The sequence below is a fragment of the Colias croceus genome, chromosome 6 (assembly GCF_905220415.1).
Source record: "Colias croceus chromosome 6, ilColCroc2.1".
Classification (NCBI taxonomy): Eukaryota; Metazoa; Arthropoda; class Insecta; order Lepidoptera; family Pieridae; genus Colias; species Colias croceus.
In genome coordinates, this window is record NC_059542.1 from 11,667,501 (window position 1) to 11,679,913 (window position 12,413).

At 40.9% G+C, this 12,413-nt stretch overlaps 1 long non-coding RNA gene and 1 other non-coding gene across 2 annotated transcripts in view; one reads left to right on the top strand and one right to left on the bottom strand.

Annotated features, from left to right (window-relative positions):
• LOC123692934 overlaps positions 1-868 on the bottom strand; it is a 1,905-nt gene extending 1,037 nt beyond the window's left edge. The window contains exon 1 of the ribosomal RNA XR_006751624.1: positions 1-868. This exon is cut by the window's left edge and continues 1,037 nt beyond it. This is a non-coding gene — a ribosomal RNA (small subunit ribosomal RNA).
• An 8,299-nt stretch (positions 869-9,167) lies between these two features.
• On the top strand, positions 9,168-11,427 carry LOC123692764. Its single transcript, XR_006751597.1, has 2 exons — positions 9,168-9,460; positions 9,606-11,427. It is a non-coding gene; the product is annotated as an uncharacterized LOC123692764 (long non-coding RNA).
• The last annotated feature ends 986 nt before the right edge of the window (positions 11,428-12,413 follow it).

Genomic DNA, 12,413 nt, shown 5'->3' on the forward strand with positions numbered 1-12,413 from the left:
CACGAAATATTCAAGCGGCATTTTGAGCCCGCTTTGAGCACTCTAATTTGTTCAAAGTAAAATTGTCGGCCCACCTCGACACTCACTGAAGAGCACCGCGATAGGATTTTGATATTGAACCGGCTTTTAACGACCGGCTCACCGACGATATGCTCCGCAAACGTGTCAGTATCACCGCGGATGCGGTGCACCGACAGCGCGGCGCACAAATGCAACTACGAGCTTTTTAACCGCAACAATTTTAGTATACGCTATTGGAGCTGGAATTACCGCGGCTGCTGGCACCAGACTTGCCCTCCAATTGTTCCTCGTTAAAATATTTAAAGTGTACTCATTCCGATTACGAGGCCTCGTAAGAGTCCCGTATCGTTATTTTTCGTCACTACCTCCCCGTGCCGGGAGTGGGTAATTTGCGCGCCTGCTGCCTTCCTTGGATGTGGTAGCCGTTTCTCAGGCTCCCTCTCCGGAATCGAACCCTGATTCCCCGTTACCCGTGACAACCATGGTAGTCGCAGAAACTACCATCGAAAGTTGATAAGGCAGACATTTGAAAGATGCGTCGCCGGTACTGGACCATGCGATCGGCAAAAGTTATCCAGATTCATCAAAATTAACGACTTCAGACGCCAGGCCCTCCGTCGATTGGTTTTGATCTAATAAAAGCACTCATTCCATCACTGGTCAGAGTTCTGATTGCATGTATTAGCTCTAGAATTACCACAGTTATCCAAGTAACTGAGTAAGATCTAAGGAACCAAAACTGATATATTGAGCCATTCGCGGTATCGCCTTAATACGGCTTGCACTGAGACATGCATGGCTTAATCTTTGAGACAAGCATATAACTACTGGCAGGATCAACCAGGGAGCTAACTAAAGCTTCCGCTAGAGCCTCAAACGTGACACGACGATGCCGCCGCGACGTTCGCTTCTCTATATACATACATATGCGCGCGGCGTGTTTAAATAACATGATATGCAACGGCGGCGACCGTCACACGCACACTATTCACACACGCGCGCGCGCACACGTGGATAAATCTGAACACAGTCAGTTAAATCGTTGAAAGTATCATCTTAACGAGACACCCCTTAACAATTCCCATTCGCATCAAGCGAAGGAAAAATTTTAATATCGGTCAACTTTTATGACGCAAACGATCAATCTACGCACGGAGAGTGGAAGGATCGAAAATTGCGACCACATATAAACATCTGATAAAAGCCCATTGGTACATCACAAACGTGTGCGATGTGAGCAATAAAAAATTTTATACTGCCGTTCAATAGTAGTCGTATATTTTTCACGGTCTGCGCTCCGAGAGTGTATCAAGATGCGTAATATTATTTATTACACTACACATATAAAATACAATCTACGAAACTGACAATCTATCAAACCGTCGGCAGACGCAATGTTACTACAGTTACTAATTTCTACTTCTTCTACTACTACTACTAACTACTACTACTACTACTACTACCACCACTAAAGATTAAAAACTGTATCGCGCCGTATGCACAAACGCTTTTACAATATCATCATCTTTGGGGGTCTTTTATTATTTCATAGAACTAACACACTACTCTACAACTCTGTCACAGACTCACCACCAAACACCAACCCCACACCGACACGCGAACGGCGGCAACGAGGAGAGCGCAGAGCACACGGGCGACGCGGTACAACAGCGACGAAATAATGATACATACACATACGTACGTACAAATGTCTCGCTGCCCACGCGCAACGCCCCCCCGTCTTCGCTAGCCTCGCGCACCGATTGTCTCGCATCCCGGCTACGATGTTTCTGCTTGTTTATTTTTTTCAGATACTATTCACGTATCACGCACGGCATATGTACATACATACATACATAATACATACATACAAACATACGCCGCGCGCGACTAACGCCTCGTGTTTTCAAGGTCAAGTCAAAAAACTTTGCACGCGTGCAGTTACGGCGTGCAGTCGTCAAAAATAATTCATGATTATAAATTTCGTGGTCCATATTAAATAAATTATAAACAACAACAACAACAACAACAACAAACAACAACAACAACAACGACAAAAGAGGGCGACCTTACCTCCGGACTTGATGAAGTGTCCTGAAGGTGTACTTCGAAGACAAAACAAGCCCAAACTCGCCTCACCTAGCTCTACTCGTCTATTAGTTCCAGTAGCAGTCTTCGAAGTACACCTTCAGGTCACTCCATCAAGTCCGGAGGTAAGGTCTCATCATAACTAACAAAACGAGCCCAAACTCGGCACACCTAGCTCTACTCGTCTATTAGTTCCAGTAGCAGTCTTCGAAGTACACCTTCAGGACACTCCATCAAGTCCGGAGGTAAGGTCTCAACATAACTAACAAAATGAACCCAAACTCGGCACACCTAGCTCTAATCGTTTATTAGTTCCAGTAGCAGTCTTCGAAGTACACCTGCAGGTCACTCCATCAAGTCCGGAGGTAAGGTCTCAACATAACTAACAAAATGAGCCCAAACTCGGCACACCTAGCTCTACTCGTCTATTAGTTCCAGTAGCAGTCTTCGAAGTACACCTTCAGGACACTCCATCAAGTCCGGAGGTAAGGTCTCAATATAACTAACAAAATGAGCCCAAACTCGGCACACCTAGCTCTAACCGTCTATTAGTTCCAGTAGAAGTCTTCGAAGTACACCTGCAGGTCACTCCATCAAGTCCGGAGGTAAGGTCTCAACATAACTAACAAAATGAACCCAAACTCGGCACACCTAGCTCTACTCGTCTATTAGTTCCAGTAGCAGTCTTCGAAGTACACCTGCAGGTCACTCCATTAAGTCCGGTGGTAAGGTCTCAACATAACTAACAAAACGAGCCCAAACTCGGCACACCTAGTCTCTACTCGTCTATTAGTTCCAGTAGCAGTCTTCGAAGTACACCTTCAGGACACTCCATCAAGTCCGGAGGTAAGGTCTCAACATAACTAACAAAATGAGCCCAAACTCGACACACCTAGCTCTAATCGTTTATTAGTTCCAGTAGCAGTCTTCGAAGTACACCTGCAGGTCACTCCATTAAGTCCGGTGGTAAGGTCTCAACATAACTAACAAAACGAGCCCAAACTCGGCACACCTAGTCTCTACTCGTCTATTAGTTCCAGTAGCAGTCTTCGAAGTACACCTTCAGGACACTCCATCAAATCCGGAGGTAAGGTCTCAACATAACTAACAAAATGAGCCCAAACTCGACACACCTAGCTCTAATCGTTTATTAGTTCCAGTAGCAGTCTTCGAAGTACACCTGCAGGTCACTCCATCAAGTCCGGAGGTAAGGTCTCAACATAACTAACAAAATGAGCCCAAACTCGGCACACCTAGCTCTACTCGTCTATTAGTTCCAGTAGCAGTCTTCGAAGTACACCTTCAGGACACTCCATCAAGTCCGGAGGTAAGGTCTCAATATAACTAACAAAATGAGCCCAAACTCGGCACACCTAGCTCTAACCGTCTATTAGTTCCAGTAGCAGTCTTCGAAGTACACCTACAGGTCACTCCATCAAGTCCGGTGGTAAGGTCTCAACATAACTAACAAAATGAACCCAAACTCGGCACACCTAGCTCTACTCGTCCAATAGTTCCAGTAGCAGTCTTCGAAGTACACCTGCAGGTCACTCCATTAAGTCCGGTGGTAAGGTCTCAACATAACTAACAAAACGAGCCCAAACTCGGCACACCTAGTCTCTACTCGTCTATTAGTTCCAGTAGCAGTCTTCGAAGTACACCTTCAGGACACTCCATCAAATCCGGAGGTAAGGTCTCAACATAACTAACAAAATGAGCCCAAACTCGACACACCTAGCTCTAATCGTTTATTAGTTCCAGTAGCAGTCTTCGAAGTACACCTGCAGGTCACTCCATTAAGTCCGGTGGTAAGGTCTCAACATAACTAACAAAACGAGCCCAAACTCGGCACACCTAGTCTCTACTCGTCTATTAGTTCCAGTAGCAGTCTTCGAAGTACACCTTCAGGACACTCCATCAAATCCGGAGGTAAGGTCTCAACATAACTAACAAAATGAGCCCAAACTCGACACACCTAGCTCTAATCGTTTATTAGTTCCAGTAGCAGTCTTCGAAGTACACCTGCAGGTCACTCCATCAAGTCCGGAGGTAAGGTCTCAATATAACTAACAAAATGAGCCCAAACTCGGCACACCTAGCTCTAACCGTCTATTAGTTCCAGTAGAAGTCTTCGAAGTACACCTGCAGGTCACTCCATCAAGTCCGGTGGTAAGGTCTCAACATAACTAACAAAATGAACCCAAACTCGGCACACCTAGCTCTACTCGTCTAATAGTTCCAGTAGCAGTCTTCGAAGTACACCTTCAGGACACTCCATCAAATCCGGAGGTAAGGTCTCAACATAACTAACAAAATGAACCCAAACTCGATACACCTAGCTCTAATCGTTTATTAGTTCCAGTAGCAGTCTTCGAAGTACACCTGCAGGTCACTCCATCAAGTCCGGAGGTAAGGTCTCAACATAACTAACAAAATGAGCCCAAACTCGGCACACCTAGCTCTACTCGTCTATTAGTTCCAGTAGCAGTCTTCGAAGTACACCTTCAGGACACTCCATCAAGTCCGGAGGTAAGGTCTCAATATAACTAACAAAATGAGCCCAAACTCGGCACACCTAGCTCTAACCGTCTATTAGTTCCAGTAGAAGTCTTCGAAGTACACCTGCAGGTCACTCCATCAAGTCCGGTGGTAAGGTCTCAACATAACTAACAAAATGAACCCAAACTCGGCACACCTAGCTCTACTCGTCTAATAGTTCCAGTAGCAGTCTTCGAAGTACACCTGCAGGTCACTCCATTAAGTCCGGTGGTAAGGTCTCAACATAACTAACAAAACGAGCCCAAACTCGGCACACCTAGTCTCTACTCGTCTATTAGTTCCAGTAGCAGTCTTCGAAGTACACCTTCAGGACACTCCATCAAATCCGGAGGTAAGGTCTCAACATAACTAACAAAATGAGCCCAAACTCGACACACCTAGCTCTAATCGTTTATTAGTTCCAGTAGCAGTCTTCGAAGTACACCTGCAGGTCACTCCATCAAGTCCGGTGGTAAGGTCTCAACATAACTAACAAAACGAGCCCAAACTCGGCACACCTAGTCTCTACTCGTCTATTAGTTCCAGTAGCAGTCTTCGAAGTACACCTTCAGGACACTCCATCAAATCCGGAGGTAAGGTCTCAACATAACTAACAAAATGAGCCCAAACTCGACACACCTAGCTCTAATCGTTTATTAGTTCCAGTAGCAGTCTTCGAAGTACACCTGCAGGTCACTCCATCAAGTCCGGAGGTAAGGTCTCAACATAACTAACAAAATGAGCCCAAACTCGGCACACCTAGCTCTACTCGTCTATTAGTTCCAGTAGCAGTCTTCGAAGTACACCTTCAGGACACTCCATCAAGTCCGGAGGTAAGGTCTCAATATAACTAACAAAATGAGCCCAAACTCGGCACACCTAGCTCTAACCGTCTATTAGTTCCAGTAGAAGTCTTCGAAGTACACCTGCAGGTCACTCCATCAAGTCCGGTGGTAAGGTCTCAACATAACTAACAAAATGAACCCAAACTCGGCACACCTAGCTCTACTCGTCCAATAGTTCCAGTAGCAGTCTTCGAAGTACACCTGCAGGTCACTCCATTAAGTCCGGTGGTAAGGTCTCAACATAACTAACAAAACGAGCCCAAACTCGGCACACCTAGTCTCTACTCGTCTATTAGTTCCAGTAGCAGTCTTCGAAGTACACCTTCAGGACACTCCATCAAATCCGGAGGTAAGGTCTCAACATAACTAACAAAATGAGCCCAAACTCGACACACCTAGCTCTAATCGTTTATTAGTTCCAGTAGCAGTCTTCGAAGTACACCTGCAGGTCACTCCATTAAGTCCGGTGGTAAGGTCTCAACATAACTAACAAAACGAGCCCAAACTCGGCACACCTAGTCTCTACTCGTCTATTAGTTCCAGTAGCAGTCTTCGAAGTACACCTTCAGGACACTCCATCAAATCCGGAGGTAAGGTCTCAACATAACTAACAAAATGAGCCCAAACTCGACACACCTAGCTCTAATCGTTTATTAGTTCCAGTAGCAGTCTTCGAAGTACACCTGCAGGTCACTCCATCAAGTCCGGAGGTAAGGTCTCAACATAACTAACAAAATGAGCCCAAACTCGGCACACCTAGCTCTAACCGTCTATTAGTTCCAGTAGCAGTCTTCGAAGTACACCTGCAGGTCACTCCATCAAGTCCGGTGGTAAGGTCTCAACATAACTAACAAAATGAACCCAAACTCGGCACACCTAGCTCTACTCGTCTAATAGTTCCAGTAGCAGTCTTCGAAGTACACCTGCAGGTCACTCCATTAAGTCCGGTGGTAAGGTCTCAACATAACTAACAAAACGAGCCCAAACTCGGCACACCTAGTCTCTACTCGTCTATTAGTTCCAGTAGCAGTCTTCGAAGTACACCTTCAGGACACTCCATCAAATCCGGAGGTAAGGTCTCAACATAACTAACAAAATGAGCCCAAACTCGACACACCTAGCTCTAATCGTTTATTAGTTCCAGTAGCAGTCTTCGAAGTACACCTTCAGGTCACTCCATCAAGTCTGGAGGTAAGGTCTCAACATAACTAACAAAATGAGCCCAAACTCGGCACACCTAGCTCTACTCGTCTATTAGTTCCAGTAGCCGTCTTCGAAGTACACCTGCAGGTCACTCCATCAAGTCCGGTGGTAAGGTCTCAACATAACTAACAAAACGAGCCCAAACTCGGCACACCTAGTCTCTACTCGTCTATTAGTTCCAGTAGCAGTCTTCGAAGTACACCTTCAGGACACTCCATCAAATCCGGAGGTAAGGTCTCAACATAACTAACAAAATGAGCCCAAACTCGACACACCTAGCTCTAATCGTTTATTAGTTCCAGTAGCAGTCTTCGAAGTACACCTGCAGGTCACTCCATCAAGTCCGGAGGTAAGGTCTCAACATAACTAACAAAATGAGCCCAAACTCGGCACACCTAGCTCTACTCGTCTATTAGTTCCAGTAGCAGTCTTCGAAGTACACCTGCAGGTCACTCCATCAAGTCCGGAGGTAAGGTCTCAATATAACTAACAAAATGAGCCCAAACTCGGCACACCTAGCTCTAACCGTCTATTAGTTCCAGTAGAAGTCTTCGAAGTACACCTGCAGGTCACTCCATCAAGTCCGGTGGTAAGGTCTCAACATAACTAACAAAATGAACCCAAACTCGGCACACCTAGCTCTACTCGTCTAATAGTTCCAGTAGCAGTCTTCGAAGTACACCTGCAGGTCACTCCATTAAGTCCGGTGGTAAGGTCTCAACATAACTAACAAAACGAGCCCAAACTCGGCACACCTAGTCTCTACTCGTCTATTAGTTCCAGTAGCAGTCTTCGAAGTACACCTTCAGGACACTCCATCAAATCCGGAGGTAAGGTCTCAACATAACTAACAAAATGAGCCCAAACTCGACACACCTAGCTCTAATCGTTTATTAGTTCCAGTAGCAGTCTTCGAAGTACACCTGCAGGTCACTCCATTAAGTCCGGTGGTAAGGTCTCAACATAACTAACAAAACGAGCCCAAACTCGGCACACCTAGTCTCTACTCGTCTATTAGTTCCAGTAGCAGTCTTCGAAGTACACCTTCAGGACACTCCATCAAATCCGGAGGTAAGGTCTCAACATAACTAACAAAATGAGCCCAAACTCGACACACCTAGCTCTAATCGTTTATTAGTTCCAGTAGCAGTCTTCGAAGTACACCTGCAGGTCACTCCATCAAGTCCGGAGGTAAGGTCTCAATATAACTAACAAAATGAGCCCAAACTCGGCACACCTAGCTCTAACCGTCTATTAGTTCCAGTAGAAGTCTTCGAAGTACACCTGCAGGTCACTCCATCAAGTCCGGTGGTAAGGTCTCAACATAACTAACAAAATGAACCCAAACTCGGCACACCTAGCTCTACTCGTCTAATAGTTCCAGTAGCAGTCTTCGAAGTACACCTGCAGGTCACTCCATTAAGTCCGGTGGTAAGGTCTCAACATAACTAACAAAACGAGCCCAAACTCGGCACACCTAGTCTCTACTCGTCTATTAGTTCCAGTAGCAGTCTTCGAAGTACACCTTCAGGACACTCCATCAAATCCGGAGGTAAGGTCTCAACATAACTAACAAAATGAGCCCAAACTCGACACACCTAGCTCTAATCGTTTATTAGTTCCAGTAGCAGTCTTCGAAGTACACCTTCAGGTCACTCCATCAAGTCTGGAGGTATGGTCTCAATGTAACTAACAAAACGAGCCCAAACTCGGCATACCTAGCTCTACTCGTCTATTAGTTCCAGTAGCCGTCTTCGAAGTACACCTGCAGGTCACTCCATCAAGTCTGGAGGTAAGGTCTCAACATAACTAACAAAATGAGCCCAAACTCGGCACACCTAGCTCTAATCGTTTATTAGTTCCAGTAGCAGTCTTCGAAGTACACCTTCAGGTCACTCCATCAAGTCAGAAACTAAATATGAAATTTATAATCCCATAAGTATAAAATCTATAAATAAAATGAATGCGTGAAGGATCAAGTTTATTAGGTCAAATATTTTGTATTCGTACAGTGATCTTTTCGTAAACGAGGAGCTGCTTACAAGCGTCACAGTGTCCACTCACAACGGCGGCCGAGCGCAGACTAAAATATTTCATTACAAATTTTTGTGCAATAAATCAAGATGAGCCAGTAAAATAACCCTTATTTCAATCCAATAAGTATCACGCGTTACAACTAAATATGTGAAAAAATAAGGTTTGATTTCTCAGCCTATTTGTAACATTTTGATAGTTTTCTTTGCTACCTTTTTGAGTTGGACATGTCTGCTTACTTAAAATATTTTTAAATCATTAAATTTATTTTATTAAATACATGAAAAATGTTCCTTTATTCAGCATGATATTGTCAATTTTGTGTTTGTGCAACGGAAAATATTTTTTACTAGCGGTCCGCCCCGGCTTCGCCCGTGGTACATATTAACGTTTTCTCTACATAAGAACCATCCTCGTACTTCAAGGAATATAATAAAAAAAGAATTATCGAAATCGGTTCAGCCGTTCTCGAGTTATGGAATTACAACGAAAAGTGGCATTGATTTTTATATATTAGATAATATTATAAACCAAAATTTTCGACTAAAAAATTGCTACCATTTAAAGATTAACCCTTAATTCACTACCTGAGTCCATTGGACTCACATCGAACTTTCAAACTATTATATTTTTTTCCCCTGGTGACTTATTTCCTCCACCGTCTCAGTACCTTCCTGCAGTGACGTGGGCACCGCGGTAGCGAGAGGACGTGCGCCTGCGCTGCGTAATAGGTAAGTTATTACGTCGAGTGAGTCCCATGGACTCATACTAGTGAATTAAGTAATATTTTATTTATTTGTTACGATTCTTAAATGTTGCTTATTTGTCGTATTAATGATATAAAAATATGTATTTTAATATTTGTTGTTGTTGTAGGTTTGTAAAATGGATCTAAAACAACATAAAGTTGTAAATATGAATGAAGACCAGGCAGATTCTGTTTTGGAATCATGGATCACACAAATTATGAATGATGAAGATGCGAGCCACTCTGAAACCGAAGACAAGCTATCTAGGACAGAAAGAAAGCATTGTTATCCATGTAATTACAAAAAGAGAACAAAGACTGCACATTCAGGCACTAGATGTCTGAAGCCTGTATGTTTGAGTTGCTCAAAAATGGCATGCCGTCGCTGCCTGCAATCGGTGGCAATACCCCATTGCACGTTTTATTTTTTTGTATAGAAGCGTACATTTTTGTTGTTTATTTTCGGTTTTGCATTCCTTTAGAAGTCTTATAAAATTAAAAAGAGCCATTAGTTAAAAATATTTGCCATTATTGTAGGGCTTTGAAAATAACTCTGTTTTCTAAGACTATTAGAATAAGTTTTTTTTTATTTTTTAAGAGTATTTCAGAAGTTTATCCAGTTTTATTATTTTTTTGTAGTGCCTTAATAAACATTTAAAAATAATAATAAAAAAACTTAATAAAAAAAAGAGTTTTATTTGAAAAAAACACGCCAAGAAAATATATGAGTCCAGTGGACTCATGGAAGCTGTTTATGTTAGCAAATTTCACCTAGTGAATTGAGGGTTAAGGATTAATCTATCTATAGTAATTATTAGTTTAATTTGGTTTTGTATTATTTTGTCGCAAAATGTACCGAAAAACTGCTTATTTTTGTCAGATTCGTAAACGCGTCCTTAAGAACATCGTTTTGGTTAGGCTTCCATTATCAAGCAATTTTAAACTTCATTCAATTGACATACAGTTCAAATTATTTTGTACTTTTCAAAGACCTAAGGGAGAGTCTGTTCTGCCAACTTTTAGAAAAAATAAAAACATTTCTAATGTTGGCCCCTCCGATGTAATCATTTAATATTAGATTTAATTTTTTAGTTTTAATTATTTATTATTATTTCTTATTTTTTTTTAAACCTTATTTTTGTATATTTTAATTTTAAGCTAATACATTAATAAATTATTTCTTTCTTTCTTCGATTTCTTGTCAATGGTTAAGACTTAAGCATAGACAACCTCTTGATGTTGATTTGTTGTTTGAAATTTGAATTCAAAATGGCGTTTTATTAATTGTTTTGGTGGAAGATAAACAAAATCTGTTCTTCGTATATCGTAGATTTTCTTACTTATTTACTCAGTTAATGTACAGTACATTGAATTTTTTAATTTGTTATATTTCTGCCAAAAGTGAAAGAAGAAGAAAAAGTGTTATGTGTAAACAATGTTAAAATCTTTGTGTAGATAATAATTGATAATAATTATTAATGTGATTTGTGACTAAGTATTTGCAATATATACCCAATGACTGTTCTATTAAAGGAAGATATAAAAAATAATAATTTTTACGAGAAAACTTCTCTATTACGTCATGTTCTGGCTGTAGAATCAATTGGAGAGGAGATAATATTATTATTGTTTTGTCCAGAGAAAACAACAACTTCTTACAATTCCAATATGGCGATCCGAACGGCAACGATATATTGGAAATTTAGAATGAGATTTTAAAATAGAAATCCCGCAAAATATTTCAAGGAAAAGTATAAAATGTGAATCTAGTTGTATTCACATAATATTTAAGCCGAATTAAGTCCTACATGCCTAAATAAAGATATTCAGTAAAATTCAAAATTCAAATGGAATTATCCATTTTTGCTGATAATAGTGAGTTTTAATATTATATAAAAATGTTAGATATAGGTAATTATTATTATATTATAATAAACTTATTGATCTACATTGTTGGTGTTTTATTTTTAATTTCCTATAAATTTGAATAAGGATGAGAATTAGTAGTGATGTTACCCAGCATCGAAAATTTTATCGATATCGATATGAAGTTTTATCGATAATATGTACTCAAAGAGACATCACTAGCAACTTCAACTTTTAAATGTTGGCAGCAATGTGGATCATTTTTGACGTGAACTTTTCATAGGTTGGTATATAAGACTTAACCTAAGTAATACATGCATATGTGTGCGTGAGCTCGAAATCGAAGTACTGAGTGCCGTCTCTTCCTATACCTATTACTTGCTCTGTGAAGTTAACCCGTCTAGCGTCATACGCACAGATGTTATGCGTCCCAAGTATGTCGAGGTAGTTTACGAAATCTAGCTTTTTTATGACTACCGAGTTTGAAAATTTTATTTACCCTATTGTTCTATAATTATATGCCATGTATGATATATTTTTGGAAAGAGGAAGAAACTAGTTATAGCATAAAAATGTAATCATGACGATATATTTTTTCTATAAAATTATAAAAAAATTGATTTTCTTTTGTTTTAATTTTAATTGCTTACATACCTACTAACACTTACATGATAATGGTGAGTCATCAAATGATCATATTCACGTTTTCATATCACTACACGATTGCCAAATACATTCACTTATATTTTCACACATTTAACACAACGTATTTCACTATGAATAATAACAAATATCCATTATTCACAAACAAGAAAAAAAGCGCCATTTTGCGTCTTCCGCACTGAAAAGTTGAGACACTTTTTCACTGAGTATTCTTCAAATATCCCTAAAACCAATATCATAAACGTATTCTACGTAAAATTTCCAGTAATATACGTCTCAATTATCACTCATCTAATTATTCCTCTCGGCATAATTCACAATCCAAATATTCGTTGAACAAGACGAACGTTACAAAGTACAAACTATGGCCGATGACGCAACTCAATCAATGATTCACTTTTTTTTTT